The 24,983-nt window shown below is 51.2% G+C and overlaps 1 protein-coding gene across 1 annotated transcript in view; it reads left to right on the top strand.

The window, feature by feature from the left end:
• GGTA1 (glycoprotein alpha-galactosyltransferase 1 (inactive)) overlaps positions 1-24,983 on the top strand; it is a 56,059-nt gene that overhangs the window by 4,506 nt on the left and 26,570 nt on the right. Inside the window, exon 2 of the mRNA XM_037059190.1 lies at positions 24,746-24,858. The gene's annotated coding sequence lies outside the window, so the exon portion shown is untranslated. The remainder of the gene's footprint in view (positions 1-24,745; positions 24,859-24,983) is intronic.

The following is a 24,983-nucleotide window of genomic DNA, read 5'->3' as shown; positions in this document are numbered from 1 at the left end:
AGGAGGAAATGGGGAGGGTCGGCTCTGAAAGGAGGATGGTTGTCTCCACCTCTGAGATTTGGAGGTGAGGAAGTTCATCAACTGCACGTTTCTCTATTGACTTTCCATGTGCATAACTCCTAATCATGAAAAGTAAGGTTCTTCACCTTCTGTTCCCTTATCTCACACAGATAGTGTGTATCAGTTAGCTCTTGGTGCAGCTGTGCTGCATAACAAACACCCCCCCCCCCCCAGGTCTTAACTGGTGACCACAAAGGTTTAATCATTGTTCACATTGCAAGACAGTTGTAGGGCAGTTGCAGCTGCACGGTTTCTGTGGTTCTGCTCCATTTATCTCCTCCCAAGATTCAGGCTGTAGGAGCTACTTCTCTCCAGTACATGTTACTTCCGTGGTGAGAGGTGGAGGAAAGAGGCGACGTGATGCCTTTAAAGCCTTCACTCTGAACTGGGGCCTCCACACTATCACATACACCCACATTCCACTGGTCAAAGCCAGTCATTTGACCAAGTCCATAATCCATGGGGCAGAGCTATATGCTCTGCCTATTGGCAGGGAATGACACTTGGGAACAATAACCCAGTTAACCACATAGATCTGTCAGTAACTCCCTGATACAGGTCCCCAAATTCTCTCTCTAAACCAACCTCCATTGTACAGACTACAAGTTGGTACAGTTGTTCTTTAATCAAGTATGGCAGTGCCCTTTGCACACATGGTCCCTTTGCCTGGGAGTCACCTGCCTGCCCTGCCCTCTTGCACCTGAGTCGTAAAATCTATGCTGTGGTTTGGTTAATCCTACCTCTTTATCAACTCTTCAAATAGTAATTTCACTTTCACATCCCCCCCCCCCCCCCCCCCNTGAGTACAAACCCCCCCCCCCCCCCCCCGCTTACTTGGGGCGTACTCCTCTCCATCCCAGACCCTTGCTCTTTGCCTCCCCCATTCCCCACTCCAGCCTTAGGCCTTGCAGTAGTCTCATTACCCAATCCTTCTTCCCAGCCAACTGATAGGGTTTTTCAGTGTTTGTAAGCCTCCTCAGGATAAAGCATATATTCCCTCAGGTGAATTTAAGGTCTTGAATGCGCTGTTCTCTAAACTTCTTATCAACCTCATCACCTCTTTCCTTAGAATTTCTGCTTCAGCCTCAGGGAACTACTGTAATTCTTGAACCCCTCTCCTGGTTTATGGCTCTGCCCCCCCCCCCGCGCGCCCCCACACCCCTCCTTCTGCTTGGAATGCTCTCCTCACCTTTCTCCAACCCACCTGCTGTTCCTGTTTATCCTTGGAGAGCTCGCTTCATCATCCTCCTCTCTGTGAAACCGATCTCTCATCTTGCCTCCTGTGAATGAGGTACGTCCCCCTCCTCCCCTCCCCCAGCTCCCTGGGCATACTCCAGTACACCGCCCCAGTCAGATTCTGTGGGGTGTCGGTGCTTCTTCCCTCCTCCACTGTGAGCTGCTGGAGCCAGAGGGGACACTGCTCAGGACCACAGCACTCTTCATGTGACCTGCTCTGGGGGGTAAGTGTGCTCTGGGGGCCGCTGCCTGGGTTTGCATCCGTTAGCGGCTGTCAGACCTGGGGCAAGGCACCCCACTTCCAGCCTAGGCTGAAAGGGCTGCTGGCGGGAGCTTTACTTTCACTTCCGAGAGAGGCAGCCTCGGTGGGTTAGTTGGGCAAGTCAGAGTGATGTCTATTTGGTCCGTGGATTGAAAGCAAGGGGGTCATCATTGAGTATACTCAATCCAGAATTATTGCTAAAAGTCCTGCAGTTGGAGATTTGTGGGGCTGGGTGAAAAAGGTGAAGGGATTAAGCAAAAAACAAAGAAAACGCATAGACACAGACAACAGCATGGTGATTACCAGGGGGAAAGGGGACGTGGGGGGAGGTAGAAGAGGGTAAAGGGGGGCTAAACGGGGATGGAAGGAAACTTGACTTGGGGTGGTGAATGCACAGTACAATATACAGACGATGCAGTCTAGAACTGTACACCCGAAACCTATATAATTGTGTTAACCGATGTCACCCCAATAAATTCAGTAAATTCAATAAAGCCCCCTGCAAAAATAAGAAAAATTACTGAAAAATGAAAGCCCTTTACTTCTAAAAAGAGGAAGTAAAAATATGTCATCTAAATCTCCAGCCCGAGAGCTGGTCTGTTCTGTTTGCCTAATTCCGCTGTGGAGGCCACGGAGCTCGGCTGCGCGCCATGCAGACCAGCTGCGCCACTTGCCCAGACTTGAGCTCCTGGGGTCGTTACACTATCTTCACCCTGAATAGCCTCTTATAAAGGACAGATGTTGATGGCAGCAGGGTGCAGATCGGAGGCTTGGGGCTCGCATTTCTGAGGACCCAGAAACCCCACACAAGCACTTAGAGGGAATTGGGTGGTTGGCGAGAGCTTCCTGTGGTTTTTCTCTGAGCCCACGTGATCTTGGCAGATGTGAATGGAAGGGAAAACCATGAAGTTGCCACTTGGGTCAGGTCCTTGCTGGAGAGGGAGGGATCTAGGTGGCGGAGGAGAGCCCAGAGAGAACACGACTGGGAAGAGGGGGGAAGGGGAGGCTTCCGGGCAGATGTGGTCAGGAGGGTGGAATGGTGTCTCGAGGTTGGGTAGAAAAAATGGGCCCTGGGAGAGATGGACTGGGGGCTATGGGCTGACAGCAAGAAGCTGGGGGAAACTGAAAAAGAATGATAAAATTATTATTCGAGTTCCCTATACTAGTGGACAGTTTGGAAAGGGAAGTCATAGGTCCGTCTTGCTGGAGCCTCACAAAAACCCTGTGAGGTCTGCAAAGTCTTTGCAGACTACAGTGGCAGACCTGAGGCGGGAGAGCCCGTTCTGACTCCATAGTGTGGCTTGTAAACTTGGGTGGGGTTCGGGGGGAGGAAAGGTGGTTTGGAAGGTGGGGGCAGCTTTGGAGAATTCACTGGGGCACAGATCCATGCCCAGTCCATGACAGGGACCCTGCCTGTCGCCGCTCAGATAGAAGTCAGCCAGAGGGAGCGAAGAACCGTGGTTGGAAGAGGCTGCAGAGAGAGAGAAAGGCCAGGTCTTGGGATTAGTTAATGTAGTTAATAAATGCTTTTAATTCCGTCCTAGTTTGGGTGCCCTTGTCTTCATGCCACTTTTTAAATTTTTTTAAAGATTTTGTTTATTGTAATTTTAGAGAGAGGAGAAAGGAGAGAGAAAGGGAGAGAAACATGGATGGGTTGCTTCTTGAGTGCACCCTGACCTGGTACTGAACCCATAGCCCAAGCACACGCCCTGACCAGGAACTGGCTGCTTTAGGGGGCGACACCCAACCAACTGAGCCACACTGGCCAGGGTCTTGCCACTGTTGTAGGATGCAAAGCTGCTAACTGGCCAAACTTGAGTCACTGTCCTACATTCCATGTCGGCTCGGTTCGCTCTGCTCTGGGTGGGGGTAGGGGGGTGGGGGCTCCTGCCACCAAACTCAGCAGTCACAAAGTCCACCAAAGCCACCGGAAATGGGGGAGCCTGTGGTGCCACACAATCCTACAGGTGTAAGGAGTCCCAGGGCTGAGTGCAAAAGGGAAAAGCCTTCCAGGGACCTCTTGCAGGGGCAGCCTGGTCTTAGTCAAGTTATTGAACCACTGAACCTCAATATTCTCATGTGTAAAATGGGTTGCTGTGAATTTTATTTTTTTATTTTTTTTAAATATATTTTATTGATTATACCATTACAGTTGTTCTATTCCCCCCCTTCAATCCCCTCCACCCACACCCTCCCTCCCCCACCATTCTCCCCCCCTTAGTTTATAACCACGTGTCTCAAGTTCTTTGGATTCTATATTTCTCCCACTATTCTCGCCCTCCCCCCTATCTATTTTCTGCCTACCATCTATGCTATTTTCTGTGCCTTCTCCCCTCTTCTCCCCCTCCCACCCCCCTGTTTCTAACCCTCCATGTGTTCTTCATTTCTATGGTTCCACTCCTGATCTAGCTGTCTTCTTGGTTTGCTTTTGTTTTAGGTGTGGTTGTTAATAGCTGTGTGTTTGCTGTCCTTTCACTGTTAATATTTTTCATCTTCTTTTTCTTATGTAAGTCCCTTTAGCATTTCATATAATAAGGGCTTGGTGATGATGAACTCCTTGAACTTGACCTTAACTGAGAAGCACTTTATCTGTCCTTCCATTCTAAATGAAAGTTTTGCTGGATAAAGCAATCTTGGCTGTAGGTCTTTGGATTTCATGACTTGGAATACTTCTTTCCAGCCCCTTCTTGCCTGTAAGGTCTCTTTTGAGAAATCCGCTGACAGTCTGATGGGTACTCCTTTGTAGGTGACTGTCCCCTTATCTCTTGCTGCTTCTAGGATTCTCTCCTTCATTTTGGTCTTGGCTAATGTAATTATGATGTGCCTTGGTGTGTTCCTTCTTGGGTCCAACTTCTTTGGCACTCTCTGAGCTTCCTGGATTTCCTGGAAGTCTATTTCCTTTGCCAGACTGGGGAAGTTCTCCTTTATTATTTGTTCAAATACGTTTTCCACTCGTGGCTGTTTCTTTCCCCCTTCTGGTACCCCTATAATTCGGATGTTGGAACGTTTAAAGATGTCCTGGAGGTTCCTAAGCCTCTCCTCATTTTTTTGAATTCTCATTTCTTCATTCCTTTCTGGTGGGATGTTTTGTTCTTCCTTCTGGTCCATTCCATTGATTTGTGTCCCCGTTTCCTTTCCATCACTATTGGTTTCCTGTGCATCTCCCTTCATTTCAATCAGTCCAGCCCTCACACGTTCCTCTAATTTGTAACTTTGTTCCTCTAATTTGTGACTATAATCAACCAGTTCTGTGAGCATCCTGATAAATAGTGTCCTGAATTGTGCTTCTGAGAGGCTGGCAATTTCTCGGTCGCTTAGAGTTATTGGCTCTGGGACTTTGAGTTCTTCTTGTGCCATCTTTCGGGTTGTTCGTGCCTGTTCCATAGCAGGATCAGAGCCCTAAAGTGTTCACTAGAACAGGGCAACTCAGTCGCTGGGTTGTGACGTTGTAGGTGGGGGCGGGGTCAAAGAGGGACAATGGCTCTCACTGGTCTTGCAGGGCAACTAAGTCGCTGGGTTGTGACGCTGTATGTGGGGGCGGGGTCAAAGAGGGACTATGGTGTCCTGTCCGCCGCCTGCCGCCCCGGCCCTCACCGGTGCCGCAGTTGCTGCCGTCACCGGGCCCACGCGTTTCGTCCCACTGCACGCGAGTGTGCCACCGCCGTCAGCCCTCGCCCCCTGGGGCCTGCGTGGTCTGTCTCACTGTGCGCGAATATGCGCCCGCGGTCTGCCCCGCACCCCAACTGGTTCCCGTCTGCCTGCGCGCCTGGGTCGGGGGCCCTGTCCTGCCCGACCCTGCTCGCTGCTGGCTCCGCCCCTCTTACCGTCCCTGTTGAATGGTTAGATGTAGTCGGACTTCCGTATAATTCAATTTTCTGTCCTTTGGTTGTGTCTTTGTTTCTCCAAACCTTTGTTGTATTCAAACTTGGTTGTGGGAGAAGGCACAGTGTTTCCACCTATGCCTCCATCTTGGTGGAAGTCTCCTGAATTTTAGAAATAATAAAACTGCCTAGTGCTTGACATGTGGTACTAATAAATGGCACTACTGTCATCAGTAGTAGTAGTGGAAATAACAGTACCTTTGGAGAAACAATAGTAACTCAGCTGCTAGCCAAACAGTTATGCCTTGAAGGAAGGAAACTCAGCCTGTGGGAATCCAGAGGAATTCAGAAGTGACCACACACATTTATAAAGAGATTCTCTTTAGGGTCCCTTTAAATTTTTTAATGCGTGGCCACTCACCACAGGATTTAATTTATCAAGAATAAATATATGAATGAATCACTGTCTTACAGACACTTGACGATAGCGTTGAAGAGAGTTCTCTTGCAGGAAGAGACAGATCTGTTTGGAGATCCCAGACTTGCTTTCTCACAGTGGAAGCATTAAAAAAGGAAGAGGAAAGTTCGCACTCACGTGACGGGAGGCCAGGTCCCCACACACGTCCCCAGAGAGTCGGGCTGCACCACCACACCCTCTGGCCGGAAGGCAAGGGTGAGCTAAACACGGGGGCCTGGGTTTGAGCCCGAGCCGTGGGAGGCCTGCTCAACGTTTCATGACCAGCTCTTCAAAAAGTGAAAGTCCTGGTAGGTGGTAGGTGTCGCTTTTCACAATATAAATATTTCCACCGTGACCAGTCTCCAGCCACCACTTGAGGAACTGGGAGTGTACTGTTTATTTTCCAGTCGGTCTGGATACAGTAGAGTTTTGCAACCTTGAGAGTTGACCGTTTTGTGAAATGATTAGGAAGCGATGAGTTTTGATGATTTTCTTCTTAACAGAATTCATTTAGTTGTAACTTTAATTTTTTTTTTAGATTTATTTATTTTTAGAGAGAGGGGAAGGGAGGGGGAAAGAGAGGGAGAGAAACATCAACATGTGGCTGCCCCTCACATGCCCCCCACTGGGGACCCAGCCCACAACCCAGGCACGTGCCCTGACTGGGACTCAAACCCGAGACCCTTTGCTTCACAGTCTGGCACTCACACCACTGAGCCACACCAGCCAGGGCTGTAAGTTTAATTTTTAATAATGGCTGTGTAAGTTTAGATAATTTAATTTTTAATAATGGCCCTGTTTAATGACTTGCTTGCCAAATTCCTGAAAATTTACCAATGGCTCTGGCAAAGCCAGCGTGAGCCAGCGCCAGCCCACGTAGGCCACCCCAGAACAGCAGCGCCCCACCTCGCCCCAGCCACCCCGATGTGTCAGTGTCTCTGATTTGCTTTATAGCCCCTTTTACTGCCTCAAATTATTTCCTTATTTAACTATTTGTTAAATTTTAATTTTATTTATTTACCAGCTAGAATGTGAGCTCTGTGAGAACAGAGACCTTCCGTGTTTGGTTCAGTGCCACATCCCAGGGCTTAGAACACTCGTACACACAGTAGGCCCTCAGGAACCGTGGATTAACTGAATGAATGGAGGGAAGGCCGGGAGCCTTCAAGGTTTCAAACCTGTCTGCGTTCTAAGGTGCACTTGCTTTGAGGTTTTTCTTCATTTGTAAAAGAAAAGGGTTTGAGCAGAGACCCCCCCCAGTCCCGGTCAGCTATGAAAAGTCTCTACGCCTGACAGAGCCCCTCACAGCGGGCCGAAACAGATCCGCACTTGAGCCTCTTCAAAGCCGGAGATAGTGCACCGGTTCTTCAGTTTTATTCTTTCCCTCTGTGGACAGCTCTTAACACTGAAGGCAGGTAGCTTCCCTGAATGTCCATGCCTGTTCCCTGCCCAGCCTTCTGGGCTGTGCCCAGCTAAAGCCAGGCCCTCCCTGCCTCTTCAGTGGCGGCAGACATTGCGAGGCCCAATGCATTTGCCACTGGGTGATGTGCTCCTAGGGTCCAGGAGGGAGTTCTGCCTGCTGGGGGAATCATTCTAGTGAGTCAGGGACCCACACCTCGGCCTTGAACGTGGAGCTCACTGAAGCCAAATGGGGTGGCCCCAGAGGGCAGAACAATGTCTGAAGACTGTGTGGTAAAAGTCTGAAGACTTTTTTCTCCTTTCTTTCCAATCCTCCGTGGACTGATATTTGATAAAATATAATAAAAATGAATTACTATGGATTTCTAGGCCTCCTCGTGGAGAAGCAGACAGCATCTGTCTATAGCACCTGTTGGGAGGCATGCCCTTGGGCACATCTTCACTGCTCCTTCCCTTCTCCCAATGGCTGGCCTGGCAGAAGCTGGCATTGGAAGTCTCTGGCCTTCGCAGTCTGGACAGGGATCCAGACCCTCCCATTGGGGCCCAAGGGAAGGGGTGATGCCCACACCTCCAGCTCCCCAGAGGTGAGAAGCCAACAGTCCCATCAGACAGAACCACCTGTTGTGTCTGAGATGACTAAGTCCAGCATCTTCAGGGTCTCAATGCTCTCCTCTCCGAAGGGGCGTCCTCTCCAGGGCGAACTGGGGATGGGCCAGGACCATCCCTGCAGAACTGAGCCTGAGTGCAGCCAGAGGCTCCGGGGCCTGGCAGCCTGAGGCCACAGCTGCCCCTAAATCCGTCTGTTCTGGGGCAGCATCCCAGGGTTTTCTGCCTTCCCCTATAGTTCCTGTTTCCTGCCATGCTTGGCTCATACTGAAGCTCATGCTTTGCTTCCTCCGAGGGATGGGGCTTGGACGTACTGTGCAGAACCAAGAGTAATTATAACACAATAGCAGCTCACGCCTCCTGGGCATTCACTGAACTCCAGACACTGTTCTGGGAGCTCGATAGGGACCCCGCCTTTTCATCACCCAGAAACCCCAGTGTTGCAAAGGAGGATAGCGAAGCACAGAAAGATTCAGAGATTTCCCAGGCCACGGGGGTGAGCGAAAGATTTGGGACTCAGAAACGAGCAAGGAGACGGTGCCCTTGATCATGGCCCTATGCTCCCTTCAGAGAGAAAAACATCCGAATGAGCAGGCAGCTGGCACAGCCCCAGCTGGAGCCTCCTGGGAAACCCAGGCCCAGGGAGGTATGGGAGCTCCTATAAGGTCACACAGGACCTTGCTGGGGCCCGGGAGTCCTGCACTGCACCTTCTGCTCCGTCTTGGGGTTTTGCCACCTTCAGTCAAGCATCAGAGTAAAGTCACATGGTACCATCCCCAAGACCGCTTACCTTCTGCATCTGCTGTGGGGCCTTCTGGGAATACACCAGGGTGGTGTGGCCTGGGAGGCCCAGCAGCTACCAACAAGGTCCCTCCCCCCATACCGTTTGAGAAGGGTCTTGGGGACAGAGTCCTGGCTTTGGCTGCAAAGTTCAGAAACTCTGTTCTGCCCTCAGCCATCCATGCTGCACAGAAACTAGCTGCTACGGTGCTCCTGGGCGTCACCTTTTTTCTTTGTGCGCCTGTACCGAGGTAGAGCTTGAGGTGAGGGGCAAGGGGAAGTCAGAGCCCTTCTTTGGGGAATTACAGTTGTTAGAGATGGAAAGAGCCTAGAAGAGTGTGCTTAAGTGTTTTGTAGATAGGGAAACTGAGGCCCAGAGAATGCAAAAACCTGTCAGCTCCCAAGCATGCCAGAATCACCATGGTTTTGTTTTGGTTTGTTTTCTGTGTTGTTGATCTTTTTTTTTTTTTTTTGAGTTGATAGAGTCACAGACTATGTGAGCTGGCAGAAATCTAACAGGCGCCCCAGCCTACCCATGCCTCCCATGTTTCAGAGATGAGAACCTTAGAGAACGGGGTGATGGTAGATAGGGGAGGGCAAGGTCCTGAAGACCACGAAGCCGAGCTTTGAATCATTTATTCAATCAACACACAACGAATATGTGGATTCTGTGACTCAGATCATCGGACATGTGTGTCCAGAGAGCAGTCAGTGCCCTACCGGACAAAAACAAGTGTTACCCAGGAGAATTAGAAGAATATGGGGTCCTAAGTCACTTAGGAAGTGACTGTGGCTGAAACTGAAAGGCAGGTGAGTGGCTGTAAGGGGGGTAGGCAAATGTGTCCCCGGAAGAGGAAAGGACACATGCAAAGGTCTTCAGGCAGGAAGAGCCTCATTTTGTAGATGACATTGGAAACCTATTGTTTTTGAAGGAAAGAGGCAGGAGGTAAACAACTAACTAAATAAAGGAACTGGTGGCAGAGCCAGCGTGACTGGGAGATCTCGCTGGCCCACGCCAAGGGAGTTTTAGAAAACCCTAAAACTGACTGTTTCCTAACTGTGTGACCTTGAATACGACACTTAGCCCCTCTGAGCCTCTGTTTCTTCGTTTGTGAAGTGGGCCCATCTTCCTGCTCTTGAATCTCACCCAGGTTGCCTGTGAAAGGGCCCTGGGCCTGCCAGTCGGCCGTGGGGCTGTTGGGCTCCCCTCCTGTGCCTCCGCTGGGGCCAGAGGTCTGACGGACCCTCTCTCCATTCCAGTGAATCACCCTAATCCTGCATCCGGACACTTGGTACCTGCCAACACCCTCCAGCGCCCCACCAAGACACAAAGGAATCTTGGACAGTGAACATCTAGGAAACAAAGAAGGAAGTTTATGTGTACCTACTGTGCATCCAACACCTTAGTAGACACTTTTACTCGGGCAGCATCATTTCACCCTCACAACAATCCGGCAAGGACAACCCTGCTTGCCCTTCTTCCCATTGGTTCGGAGAGGACACTGAGGCCCCAAAGGACTGCCTGAGGTCACACGGGCAGCGAGGGGCCACGCCTGGGTGCGGCTGCAGCATTCTTACCCTGGAGGCTACCTTCTGGTCTGTGTGTCCTTGAGCCAGCCGTGAGCAAAGGGACCTCATGTGGCTAACGACGGAGGGCAGACACCCTGGCTGCCCTACAAACCAATAACCTCCCCCCCTTTTTTTAAAGATTTTATTTATTTATTTTTAGAGAGAGGGGAAGGGAAGGGGAAAGAGAGGGAGAGAAACATCAGTGTGTGGTTGCCTCTCACATACCTACTGGGGACCTGGCCTGCAACCCGGGCATGTGCCCTGACTGGGGATGGAACCAGTGACCCTTTGATTGACAAACTGGCAACTTAATCCACTAAGCCACATCATCCAGGGCCAAACCAATATTCTTTAAATACTTGTGCCACATTTATCTGGGGTGGAGCATGTTGGAAATGGACTTGCAGTGAATGGTGGGCCGCCTTTTGGATTCCGAATTCATTCCACACAAGAGCGTTTTCCAGAAGCCGGGGAATAGAAAGCCACTGACGAATTCACTTTCCCAGCTGCAGTGAGTTAATGACCTAAAAAAACATGAACCGTTCCCCACTTTTTGGTAGCTTGCTTTCTTCTGTTTGGGCTTGAGCTTTTTCAAGCCAGACAGTTTCTCAGGGGGCTTATTAGAAGATTTATTTTGGTTCCGTTTTTATTTGAAGTTTGTTTAAATATAGACAGGAACAACTAATCTCAGCAAGGAGGACCACTCTGCCTGCCACTTGTTTTGACTGAGTCGTTTGGGCCATACTTTAGTTGGCATCCTTGAACTTGGTTCCTGTTAAGTACAGAAAGTGTTGCTTACATTTATGTAAATGACAACAATGCATTTCTGGGACGCGTCAGAGAACCGCTGGATTTATCTGAGTGAACAGTGTTTGAATTTGGTTTTAGAAGTGGTGTATTCTCTTTGGGAAAAGCAGAGAGGTGGAACGGGTGAGTCGATCGCTTGGCCACAGTCCAATTGCTGGGGATTCACCGCTGTTCCACATGCATCTAGTTTATTGTGGTAAAGTACAGAGAAACATAAGATTTACCATCTCGACACTCTTCTGTCTCTGAATTTGACTGCTCCAGGTAACTCATCAAAGTAGGATCGCGCGATATGTATCCTTCTGCGCGATGGCTTAGTCTGCTCTGCATAATGTCTTCGAGATTCCTCCATGGTAAAACATTTGTCAGAATGTCCTTCTTTTTTAAGATTTAATAATATTCCACTGCATGTGTGTACCTCATTTTGTTTATCTATTTTGATAAACATCTGAGTTGTTTTCCATCTTTTTGGCCGTTGTGAATAATGCAGGTTGGATGTTGGTGTACAAATGCCTCCTCCAGTCTCTGCTTTGGTTTTTCTCCTTTTTTGTTTTTCTGGGTTTTTCTGTTTTTTTTTCTCTCCACCCAGAGTGGGATCGCTGGAGCTCGTGGCCGTTCTGTGTGGAATTGTCTGAGGAACCGCCACCTGGTCTAGTAACTTCGATGTGTAACACCTATAGTTGGGACCAAAGTCTGGTACAATTTTGTGTGACTTTCTCACTTAATTTTCCATTTCTTAATTACTCTTCAAAAGCATTGTTTTTTGAAAGGTTGCTTCACATCCACTGCATTGTTATGCCACATTCCCCCCCCCCCCCTCTGCTCATTGATTTCTGGACCACAACAAAACATTTTAAATCATGGTAATAAAATAATTGGCTTCTGGTAAACAGCCTCATGCTCTGTTCATACTTGTTAGAGAAATCCTCAACAAAAACAGGTTCCTGCCTTCACGGAATTTAAAAATTTCTCCCTGGGGATTCTTGGGGGTCATCCAAGGCAGTGGTTTTAAAAGTTCTTTGTAGCCAGGGATACTTTACTACAAACAAAATACCAGACGAAAGCACAGTATAATAACAAGCAGATAAAAGGAGAGGAGGTCTGAGAAGGGTGGATGGGGCTCTGAGACTTGCCCTCTTGGCCTGTCCCCTCCTCTACGGGGGGAGTTTGGCAAGTCCAGTGACATTCTGGGCTTCTCTGGAACACAGCTTGAAAGCCACCAGGCTGATCCAGCACTTTCAAGATGGGTAGACAGCTTGAGAGAGAAAGGGACTTCCCTAGGGTCAAGTTCACTTTTGTACACACATTCATTTCTTTCCTCCACATGCAGCAGCTACGGCCTGCATGCCGGGGTCCCTTACGGAGCTTGTTAAAAACACAGGTTCTCAGAACTCTTCCTTCGGACTTCAGAGCACCGGATGTGATGAAAGACCCAGCCGAGCTCTGCAAGGTGCTCGCCATTCCAGCTCTCTGCATTTGCAGGTGCTTGTCCTGCGACCCCACCCACGGAACTCCTACTCACTCTTTTGAGGCCTAGTTCAAAAATAGCCTCTTCCTCTTTGAAGCCGGCGCACAGCCCCATGCGGGACCGCTGACTACTCCCTCCTTTGTGGCCCCAGGGCACAACGTGGCACTTTCAGCTCCACCCAACACTTCTTTCTGTTGTGTGTGATAGCTGATTGTGTTGAGGCCAGGCTCCTGTGCCTTCCTTGTGGTGCCAGCACACAGTGGGTGCTTTGTGGTTGTTTATTGACTGGACTCCGATCTGGTGCAGCCCCATATTTGGAGGATAAGATAGCCAAGGCTCAGACAATCAACAACTTACAGAAGGTCACACAGCCCATCGGGGCAGTGCCAAGACCGGCACTGTCCTGAGGCTCCACCCTGGGCCCTGGCCAGCTGGCAAGCAGAGCAGCCGTCTGGTCTGAGCAGAGAGCACTGGCCCCAGCTACCGTGTCCCTCAGTAGCCCAGGCTGTCTGAAATCCAGAGGGCTCTGCCTGGTTTGTGATTGGTGCATCTGTGTGGATGCCTGGGATTTACTTTATAAAATTCTAACATATGCAGTAGGGGATATTATGTGACTCCTACCTGGACTGAGTCAATGTGCGGATGCTGAGAAAGCAAGTCTAGTGGGGAGTGGTCAGCCAATCAGGGTTCAGGGAGGCACAGTCAGGATGAGGGCCAACCAGCACCATACCCAGATGCGGCCACTGCAGACCCTGCTGTCCCCCACCCCAGGTTGTGATCAACAACCGATGCTTTTCTGGCTGGCACACAGAGGGCCGCAATGTGTTTGGTAACTGGGGAAACAAGTGGCCTGTGTGTTATGAGGAATGTGGCACATGGGCTCACACGGCTGCAGTCAGAGCAGTCGTGATATTTACGGACCTACGTTGTGTACGTGGGCTGAAGTAGCTATTAGTCATGCCCACCCAGCATGGAGGTGGGAGAGGGCCCCTCACCTGGTACCAGCCTGCAACTCTACATTCTGTGGCGTAAATGGGGAACAGAATCTGGAACCCTGCCGCCTGCCGCCACTGGTGTCCCCAACCTTGATTGTGCATGTGCTATGGACAGCCCCTGTGGCCTCTGATTGAAACACACCCCTTTGGAGAATGTCTCAAAATGGAAAAAAAATAAAAGAAATGGGATTATAGAGGGAACAAATCATACTGAACTATAGTTACTATAACATTTATACTGGGAGCAGAATTGCAGCTCAGTCCGAGATGCTTCCTCATCTGTAAAATGGGGAGTGGCTAAGCTTTTGTGCCAGCTGGACTTGGAGTAGTCGTGGCTCTGACGTTGGCTGTCTGAGCACGGGCAAGTGATACCACTTCTCTGAGCCTCGGTTTTCTTCTCTGTAGAATGGGGATAATAGTAGAATCTACTTGACAGGGATGCTGTGAGCTCCGTCTCCTTCCCTCCCATCAGCCAGTTAAATCACATGTCCCTCTCTGTGTTTAACCACTTCCCTCTCCTTGACTTTCTGGTCTACCCCCACACCAGTCAGTCCCCAACTGCCAGTGAGTCCAGTAAGCTGCTGTTGCTGCCACTGCCCCTGGGCTGCTGAGTGGGACTGTGTAGCTGGCTCTGTCACAACCTCAGCAGGGTTGCAGGGCTGCCTGGCACTGTGTCATCTCTGGTCAGGGTCCTCTCTCCAGCTGCTAGCCCTACTTGCTCTCATCATGACATTGCTTCTTATTTCATAGAAAAGGGAGGCCACAGAGAGCAAAACTCTGAGCTTCCTTCTCACACCTTTTAAATTTGGCTGAATGTTTACCCTTCTTTGGGGCTTAGGAGAAAAAATTTATACAGGACATTGGAGAAATGTTCTTGCTTCTACGTGTTTATTCCTGCAGGCCTCACATGATGAAGAAGGTAAAGGTTGTACAGGGAAGTAGGTAGACTAGTATCTAGAGAATACCCTACTCTGTGTGAGATGGGCAGTGTATCAGTCAGGATGGAGCAGGTTATGCTGCAGTAACAAACAACCCCAAAATCTGAAGGGCCAAACCCACAAAGGTTTATTTCCTACTCTAATTAATATGAGCATCTTGGGTCAGCTGGGGGCTGTGCTCCTCATTCAAGGAGGCAGCTGATGGAGCAGTCACCTTCTTGAATGGCACAGAGAAAGAGGACCCTAGAGGGTCTTGCACTGGCAATGCATTGCTCGGGCTCACTTGCATTGGTCAGACTAGTAACATGGGCCTGCCACAAGGGCACCAGGAAATGACATCCTCCCCTGAAGGTGGAGAGCCATAAAAGTTTGATAGGGCAGTAAGGAGCATGGCAGGTAGGATGTGCCCCTCTGTGCCTAGCACGCTAATGTCAGCTCAGCAAGCTGCTGCCGTAACTAGCCTGGGCCGCACAAACAGAGCAGCCTCTAGACTTTCCACAGTGAGTGCCAAGAAACCACACCCAGAGGGGAAAAACTCCAAAGCTACCTCTCAGCCCCAAGTGCCAAGCAGAGGAACAATAGGGCACCTACAGCTGCCAAAACCTTGCCAAAGAGGAAGGCGGTACCCAGAGCTCTAGGTGCTAAACCCATGGGGAAGGCAGAGGCAACGGGGTCCACTCAGGGCTTCCAAACTACACTATAACAGACCCATGGGATGCTTCCTAAGGGGGGCAGGTATTTAGGTGTTTTTAGTCCATTTGTGAGCGAGTTTATGTTTATGTTTGAGTGAGGGGTGTTCTTTCTGCATTGAACGCTTCGCTTATCTTCAGTCCACACACAGTGGTCACCTTTTTTTCTGTGGCGTTTCTATACCCACATCAGAAAGCTCCCCGTGGCACCCCCAGATAATTCAAGAGTGGTGGGCAAGGGAAGCCATCCCCGGCAGATGCTTCTGGGACTTTTTCAAGTGGGCCCGATGCGGAAACTCAGGAAGGAGACGGTTGCCTGCAGCCCCCAGCCCCTTCCCCGAGCTCATCGATTTCCTGTGCTGTGGTTAAAAGGCAGCTGGTTCAAGAGAGATTCATACACCTGGGTGCCAGCTCCTGGCTCCTCCTGTCATTGCTGAGTGGCCTGGACAGGCCATTTCTCTTCCTTCATGCCTCCGTTTCCTCATGTGTAACACAAAGGGACCTGGGTAGTGAGGATGTTCCTCCGGCCTCGTGGACAAGGTGGCGTGTGTGATTCAGGGGGCTCAGAGTACGGGAGTGCCAGAATGTCCGGGCGTCCTTTGCCATTGCCATCACAGGACGTTGACCTCAGCTGCAGCATGCCTTTGGTGGTATAAAAGTTGTGTTCTGGGCTTAGCTCCCTCTTAGAGGAAATAGTGGCTAATCCCTGTAGACCTACCAGCCTGAACAGTGCCTGGCACGTGGCAGGTGCCAGGACTGGCACTAAAAAAAATATTTATTGAATGAATGAGTGAATGAATGAACAAATGAACACCTAACTCCCTTCAACTTTGAATCAGTGACTCACAGACTTTCTGTGGGGCAGGAGGAGGTTGGAAGAATTTGCGGCTCCAGTCCCAGCTAAGTCACCTTGGGCAAGTCACCAGACTTGTCCCCTGCACATGGTGAGAGGGGGCCCACCCTGCCTCACGGGCTGCGGCAGACGCTCCAGCTGGCTGGAGGATTCTGAGACACTCTGTACAAGGAGCGAGCTGTTGTTTTTAGGACACGGGAACACAGTGGACTCTTCGGGGGACATAGAGCAGGTGGTGCCAGAGCCTACGAGGTGGAGAGTTCTGGAATAATCATTAATGAGAATTGAGTAGCTACCATTTATGGGCCACTGGCTCCAGCATCAGGCCCTGTGCCAAGCACTTTATGTGGCCATCTCATTTGCAACAGTTTAGCAGGAGGGCATTGTTACTCTCACTTTACTGAGCCTGGAAGGTTCGAGTGATTGCCCAAGGTGATGCATTCCATCAACACCCAGGCCTGTCTCAAACGCAGGCTCTGACCTCTGTGTGTTCCTGCCTCCTGCCCCATGATGAGGTGCACACAGTGCTCATAGTACAAGTTGCCTTTTTCTAAGTGCCTACTAGGAGCCAGGAACTTTACAGGTGCTCCTGGCCGTCCTTTCAACAACCCAAGGTGTAAGGAATTATTATCCCTGGTTCAAAGATAAGAAGACGAGGCTCAGAAAGTATGAGCTCATCTATCCAGGATCACACAACAAGCAAGTAGGGGGACTGGGATTTGAACCCAGGTTTGTCCCATTTCCGAAACAGGTGGGGAAAAGCCATCTCCATGGAGGACTCAATTAAGAGTTGTTCTGTTTGTTTTTTTTAGTTTATTCCTAGAGTTCCTGGAAACTAATCATTAGCAACTAATTCTTGAAAGGCCTTTTATGTTCAAGTCAGCTTATTACAAGAAACCTAGGAAAATATAGTAGAGGGGGGGAAAAAAACAAGACAAAACAACCTCAAAATTTTCCAGTCAATTCTTAGACTTTGATGACCTCCTGGCTTGCACCAGGAAGCAGCGAGGGCCGGGACACTCCCATCACAGGCGTAGGGAGGAGCGAGGACGAAAAGTGCATCAGGAGGGATGGAGCTTGTACCCTCCGAGCAGCTGCAGGAGAGACTCTGGGAGTGCCAGAATGTCCGGGCGTCCTTTGTCATTGCCATCACAGGACGTTGACCTCAGCTGCAGCATGCCTTTGGTGGTATAAAAGTTGTGTTCTGGGCTTAGCTCCCTCTTAGAGGAAATAGTGGCTAATCCCTGTAGACCTACCAGCCTGAACAGTGCCTGGCACATGGCAAGTGCCAGGATTGGCACTAAAAAAAATATTTATTGAATGAATGAGTGAATGAATGAACAAATGAACACCTAACTCCCTTCAACTTTGAATCAGTGACTCACAGACCTTCTGTGGGGCAGGAGGAGGTTGGAAGAATTTGCGGCTCCAGTCCCAGCTAAGTCACCTTGGGCAAGTCACCCAAGAGATGGGTACCCAAGGGGCCAGGAGGAGGGAAACCCAAGCTCTGAATCCTAGACTCAGGAAAGGATCCTGAAGAGGACTTCACTGAACCCTTTTTAAATTTATTTTTTAAAAAGATTTTATTTATTTACTTATCTACTTTATTTTGAGAGAGAAGGGAGAGAAAAAGAGGGGGGGAGAGAAACATCGATGGGTTGTCCCTCACATGCCCCCAAATGGGAGCCTGACCAGCAACCCAGGCATGTGTCCTGATCAGGGATCGAACCGTGATCTCTTAGTTGACAGGCTGGTGCTCAGCCCACTGAGCCACACCAGCCAGGGCTGAACCCTCTTTATGCTACAGAGTGGCTCTGTGATTCACTCTCCAGACAGGCATTTGGGAGCGAAGGGGGCAGCAAGTCAGTAACCTGTGAGCTGATCTGCAATAGGTGTAAACCAGAGCCGCCCTTGGGAAAGCAGTTTGTATGGTCTCCCTGATTTTCACACCAGAGGGGTTACTAGAAATAAGCAGAGCACAAATAGCAAAGCCAGGAGGCTGGTGAAACAAAAGAATAGGAGGTGGGGCCCTCGGGGAGGGAGGGGCAGTGGCCTCTGCTGGGGACACCACGCAGCAGCCCGGCTCAGTGCCAAGTCCGGCAGCTGGTAGTAGCTGAGCTGTAGGGGCAGCGTTTGGAATTTGTGGGCACGTGTGTTTCTCTTACGGGACGGGGACTTTAAAAGTTCAGGGATGTCTGGGCTGGGGTGGCTCAGTATTATTAATAATGTTCTGGGAAGCAGAGCTTAGCTCCACGCTGAAAAGATGTGTTTTACAATCAGAATGGTCTAGAAATGAAACGGGGGGCCCAGGGAGGTGGCAAGTTCCTCTTCACTAGAAGGCTTTAAGCAGAGGCTGTCTGGCACGGATTCTGTAAATGCGGTGACCGCCTTTGGGAGGCTGGCTAGCGGGACACTGGGAGAGTTGCAGATTACCACTGCTGTAAAAGCCTGAGGGGCTTGCAGCTTAAATGCCTGCTACGAGAGGGATGTGCTTGTTCCTCTCCCGTCACCCAGAAGACTGTGCCATTGGCCAGCCAGGGGGGTGCCAGGGATGGGCAACAAGGCTGAGACTGGGACTGGGAGCTGGCCCCTAGAGGCTCCTGGAGGAAGGGCAGGGACCAGCCTGGGCCTCCCACTTTGGCTGAGGGAGAAGGCGTCTTTAGAACTTGACCTTCAGCAGCTCTGAAGGCAGCCCAATAAGACAGAGAAGCCGTGGATTCGGCATTCCTTTTGGCTGGGGGCTCCCTACCCACTGTGCCTTCCCTCCATCCAAAGCCACCAACGAATCCTATTCAGGCGTCTTTGCCCAGAGTCTGTAGCTGGGTGGGAAAGGGGATGTGAACCCCAGAACTGAGACACAGTGCAGAGTAAGACACACTAGCCCAACTTCTTCATCCAGCAGAGGGGGGTGGGGTGGGAATCAGTAGGTGCAGCAGGGGCTGCCTGGAGCTGGTGGCAGAGCTGAGAACAGAAGCTCTCTGTGCCACACCTCTGTTTGCCTGGGAGCCCTTGAAGTTCTCAGACACCCAGTTGCACCCTTGCCAGGCACAGGCCCAGGCCTCCTCCTCTCTTCCAGAGGCACAGGGGACCCGAGGTGGTCCCATGGGAGTGCTGTGGTAGGGAGGGCGGCAGGCGAGCTCAGAGTCTAGACTGGACTCGGCTGCACACGATGTGCCCTGTCAGCCTCTTGTCCCTTTAGTTCCATCTCTGCTGCTTCTGTGACCCTCACTCAGGTTTCAGGGAGGTGCCCGTTAAGGACGCTCCTCCTTGCCCTCTTTAAGCACAGATCAGACCTGCCGGTTCTTGCCCTCTTGCTGGCAACTTCCAAATCGGGCGGCACCCCGGGCTGTCTCTCTAAGACGCCTTTGCCGAACTGGCTCCAGCAGGTTCTTAAAACTCAACACATCTAGGAAGGAACTCAGCAGCTGCCCCCATTCCCAACCCCTTCCACACCGTGTTCCCACCAACGGCAGCACCATCTATTCCCCTTCTTCCACCAGGAGCCTGAGAACCAGCCCAGGGCAGAGTCTGGGAAATTTGAGGAGCGCAGGGACCACCTGGAGACCTCAGCAAACACAGATTCCCGGCACCACCCTGGGCATCCCGACTGGCTGAGGCTGGGGGCGCTCAGTGCTGTGCATTTCTAACAGGCTCCCGGACGCCGCACACGTGGTCTGCACTTTGAGTAGCTCCAGACTGGACTTCCGTCTGTCTCAATCCTTTGATCCCCTTGCTCACTATTATTGTTGCTATTGTTACTGCCGTCCATTTGAAATGGTTCATGGTATTGAACCGCCTGGGTGCCAGGCACTGTGGGAGGCATATGTTTAGCCTGCAAAGGCGTGTGAGTGCCAGGTGCTGTAATAGGTACTTTCACATGGTACAAAGCATACAAAAGTATCCACCTGCACCACTGACCTTCTGGTAGAGAAAGAAAGTTAAAAGTTGAATAACTGAACTACAAAAGGAAAGTCAATTTGAATCCAGGAAGTTCTCACCAAGAGGTGACATTTATGCCAAGTATGAATGAGAAGCGATTTCGTGTAACCCACGATCTCAAGATGCCCCCTCCTTCATTTCTCTCAGACAGCTGCCCCTGTGTCTTCCAGCTCAACCCACTTGTTCAGGCCTCCACTCTTGCACCTGGACACCAGCCAGCAGCCCTGCCGGCTGGCCCCCGGGCTGGAGATTTTTCTTCTCCCACACACCTTCAGCCGGCAGCCACGTAGTCCTTGTAATAAAGCAAATTGTGTGATTCCCTTGGCCTACTGTCATGGAAGGATTCCTCAGCACAGTGAGGATTCCAGGTCACCAGTGATGATTCTGTACGGCCCCCAGTCTGTCTGCCGCGCCTACAGCCCACCCGTTTTGTCCTCCAAACTTCGGCTGCTGTGGATTAGAACTTGTCCACTACCTGCTTTTTCTCCCAAACCCCTCAGCAACCCACCATCCTGTCTCCTTCCCTTTTGCCCAAGGGGGAGAAGCTTCTGCCTGTTTGGGGGGCACCCCTCCAGCCTCCCCTGCAGGGCTGCTCTCCTACACCTGTCCTTTCTCTCCTCGGTTCTGTCTCATCAAGGGGTTCCCGCTGCCAGCTGTGCACTCTGGGGTCTCTCCAGGGTCTCTCTAGCTGGCACCTTCTCCCCAACCCTTTGCCATGCTGGAAAGAAAGAGGTCCCTGTGCTTACTGACATCACTTCCTCAGCTGAGGACCATTCCGTGACCCACCACAATCTGGTGCCTGGCTGCAGGTGTAGGGACAGAGGCGGAGAAAAGCTGCCGAGGATCGCCCAGCCTCAGGGGCAGAGCCAGGATGCAAACCCACCAGCCTCGGCCCAGAGTGTATGCCTGCACCCACCACACTCTACAGCCCCCTCGCCCATCTCGGGAGGTGGGGGTAATGTTTATCCCCCACACAGAGGAGGAAACCAAGCAAAGTGTTCTATCACATGCAGGCATCGGCCAGACTGTCTTTTGTGAGTGCCCTAAACATATTTAGGGTTAAACAAAGTGGTGGCCTGTAACCTGTTGGTCTATGGTGTTCTTTGCTAAGAAATATCCTCACAGCAGTAAGTACGGGGGATGGGGGTGGGGGGGTTGACCTTCATTTCTCCCAATTAGGAGGTGGTCTGGGACGCAAAGCCAGGGCACACCCAGGCCCTAACCCCCTTGGCTACAACCCCCCATGCCTTGCAATCCTCTGACTCAGTGTGTGGCAGATGGACAGGCACCAAATGCTGGCTGTTATCTGACAGACCCATGGGCTGTTAGGACTGAAAGGGGCCTTAGTGACTCACCAAATGATGGGATTGGTCAGTGCTTCCAGGCACCATACCATGCACTTACCTGGCAGTCTCTCACCTCCTCTGATTAGCAGAACTGCATGGCCGAAGCTCACTTGCTGCGGTTCTTCACCTCAGTTAAGGAATGGCCACAAGCATGGGCTCCTTTGTTTTGAGAATCTGAGCATGAGGGAGTGCTAGGGAAGAGGAAGATCATGTTGGATACTCTAGAAGTTCGGTTTTCTGACTTCCCAGTCTGCAGGCTTTGTCCGGCTGTGGTTACACAGCCTGGAGTCTCTGATTCCACAGACCTGTAGAACGTCCCCTGGAAGCAGCCGAGGGGAAGAGCAATACCAGACCCACAGCTGGTGGTTTTGAGCAAGTCTTTGAGGCTCCCAGAGCCTCCGGTGTTCCTGACCACCCGTGGGTGAGCCTGAGGATCACCGAGGGACAGGAGAGGCTGCTTTGTAAATGGTGAAGTGGGAGGCCCCTCTGACCCACGATCAGTGCTTACTTGTCAGAGGGACCACTTTACCTTAGACCAGCTCCTTAGCCTCCAAACGCTGTTGCCTTTCCCTTCCCAGTGATGATAGGTCCAGATTTCCGATTGTTTAATGCAACAGATCTCCCCTGACCTCCTAGTGAGGTGTTTGGTGGTGCCTGGCATTGCGGCAGAGGACCCGAGTGAAGGAAAAGGCAGGGCCATCCATGGTGTGGTGGCCCTGGAGCCAGTGTCAGGAAAACCATGTCCAAGGGAACACAGCTTTCTGCAGGAAGGTTCCCTATCGTTTTTATTCTTTATGCTCAGAAAAGGCCCACAGGTGATGAGCTTGCACTAAGTGGGCATACCTGCAGAACCACTACCCAGCTCACGGAACAACACGACTGCGCCCCCCAGTACCTCTGGGCTGTCTCCCAGTCTCTGCCACCCCCATCCCATCTCCTGGCACCACAGACGGGGCTGCCTACGTTTGAACTTTAAATAAATGGAAACATCCAGGGCTTCTTTCACCCAGTGCTATGTGTGTGTGAGAGTCACCCTGTTGATGTTAGTAGCAGAGGCTGGTTCATGCTCAGCGCTGTGTGTAGTATCCCAACAAGATCACCACGGATCTAAGGGTTTTTTTTTTTTTTGTAATTATGTTTAAAAAAGCCTTAGTCAATGTTACAAAAACGAAGAACTTAGACTAATATTTATCAATGCGAGCATAAGTGATTTTTTTGCCTTCTATGCACAGCCATCTTTGAAATGCTAAAAGTGAGTTCCACCGGCGGTTCTTTTGCGACGCAGCAGGGGCAGGTGGGATGATTTACCTTCTCAGAGTTCTCTGGGGCCAGTGGGAGGTGGCTCGGGCCTCGGAGAGCCCGGGGTCCAGTCAGTTGGGCAGACTTCTCCACGGTCTTCCACGCTGTGGTCCTGGGGCAGATCACCGACACTCTAATGCTCGAGGCCTCTCGGCCTGGGCTGGGTTTCTCAGTTGGTTAGAGCGTCACCAAGGTTGCACGTTTGATGCCCAGTCTGGGCACAGAGAAGAAGCAACCAATGAATGGAACACCACATGGATCTCTCTCTCTCCCCGCCCCCAGCACCGCCCCTGACCCCCGTCTTTCTAAAACCAATCAATAAAGAAAAGAAATAAAAATAAAAAGACTTTTTAGTGCAAGGCCCTAGTCTCGGGACATCTGCTCAGTCGTGTGTGACAACCGGGCGATGTCATGATGCCCCCGCCGCCACTCCACCTCCTGTGCCGGTCCAGGCAGCGCAGGCCGGCCACTGCACGGCTCCCATCGGGAGGCCCTCAGGCTTTGTCCCCCAGAGCCCTCATTCGTGTGGGACCCTCCGGGCGGGGTGTGTGCTGGCTGCCCGCGGGGGCCACGGGAAGCGGGCCTCAGGCCGCAGACACCCGACTGCTCCGAGAAACCGCGCATGCGCGCCTATGGGGAGGGGGGGCAACCCAGCTCCAGGCCACCTTCCCGCCCACAATCTTATACGCGGCCTTGGCCGCCAGGCGGGAGCGGGAGCGTAGGGAGCGTAGGGAGCGTGGGGAGGGAGGAGAAGCGGGGGCAGGGCCTGTGGGGGCGGGAAAAGCCCAGAATGTTCTAAAGGGGCCTCGGGTCCTTTGGAGCTTCGGCGTCCTCTGACTGTTCCAGCCCGTGTGTGTTAGGGAGGTGGTTGCGTTTTCCGTGAGACTAGAGTGCAGTGATGGGTCGGGAGGTGTGAAGTTGGTTCAGCATCGGTAGACGGCTGCAGGAGAGATTAAGTAAGTTGTCGGGGAGATCTTCCAGGCCCTGACGTTCATGGCCAACCGGTTTGTGCTCCCAGAGGAGGGCGCTGTGAAATTGACTTGGGAGCCCTCGCTGGGTGGCTCGGTTGGTTGGAGCATCCCCCTGCACCCAAAGGTTGCGGGTTTGACCCCTAGTCAGGGCACATACTTAAGTACTGGGTTGAGTTGGGGTGGGTATAGGAGGCAACTGATAGCTATTTCTCTATCGATGTTTCTTTCCGTCTCTCCTCCTTCTTTCGCTAAAATCAGTTAAACACATCCTTGGGCGAGGATAAAAAATTGCTTTGGAGAGAACAAGAGCAAGATGCTGATGAGGCAGCCCTTGGCACCTTCCTATTGGGTTTGTCCCCTCTCCTTAGTCTGGGGTTTCTGGACTGCATTCCTGTGAGGTGTCTAGGAATGAGCCGCGGGGCTCTCTGCGCCTCACCTCCCTGGCTCAGCCCTAGCACTCCGTGGCCTCTGTTTCACTCAGTGGAGTTCTGGGAATGACATCATGTGTTTTTGAAAGAGTTTTTGTTGGGTGTTTGACAGTGCACTGCTCTGAGGTCCCTTCCAGCTGGAAAATTCTATTCTGGGAGCAGAGGGTGGGTGTGGGAAGGGTTAAGTGTTATTCAGCCCAAGAGCCAGGTTGGGCCTCATGACCTTTTAAAGTTCTTATAGCTTGGTTTGCAGTGTGGGAGATCTCATAACATTCTATTAAAATAGTGCTCAAACAAAATAACTTCCAAAGGCAAAAGGATGTAGAGGACAAGCTTCACTCCGAGGAGCATTTAGGTAGCATTTCAACAAGAGTCTTAAGGACACTATACTTCACCCAAACCTCTGCGTTTAAAAGGTTTTTTTATTTTATAATTTTTAACTTTTTTTTTTTACTTCTCTATTGGCTGTTCCTAGTAGTAGTCAGTTGGGGTTGTTTGGGTTCAGAACACTTCCCACTTTCACAAAAGGAGTAGGAGACGTGGGCTGTGTGTCCCTCTTTGGGGTGGTGGCCTTCCCTTCGCCAACAGCTGGCCCAGCTTGGACCTACAGTTTCACTTGATGAAGGAGGGTGGGCCATTCATGGACCCAGAGGGAAACATCTCTGCCTTGGCCTGTGTAGCTCTGAGTCAACAGGCCTGATAAGCAGCCCCTTTCCCAGGGCCTGCAAAGAACAAAGCCCCTGGCTGCTCTGGGATTTGTCTGCCCTCCTGTTCCTGAAACAGCTGTTTATTCTTTTGACAGGAGTAGGACCACAGCACCTTCCCTTCCTCCCAGCCCTGCCTCCTCCTGCAGAACGGATCTGGACAGAACTTTGTTTTGCCTTTTACTCTGCGGGGAGAGAAGCAGACGATGAGGTATGTGAAATGTTGGAATGATTTACTTCTGTCGGGGTCATTGGGGGAACCGCGAGCTGGCTGTGGCATGGATCCACCTGGGGGGGACCCTCTCTGTACCCTTAGCCTCTTGCTGCCCTCCCCCA

This window comes from Sturnira hondurensis, unplaced genomic scaffold, assembly GCF_014824575.4.
Source record: "Sturnira hondurensis isolate 20B ecotype Veracruz unplaced genomic scaffold, ASM1482457v3 Scaffold0010448, whole genome shotgun sequence".
Lineage (NCBI taxonomy): Eukaryota > Metazoa > Chordata > Mammalia > Chiroptera > Phyllostomidae > Sturnira > Sturnira hondurensis.
The sequence above is the reverse complement of the archived record's forward strand: the minus strand, read 5'-3'. Positions and strand labels throughout refer to the sequence as shown.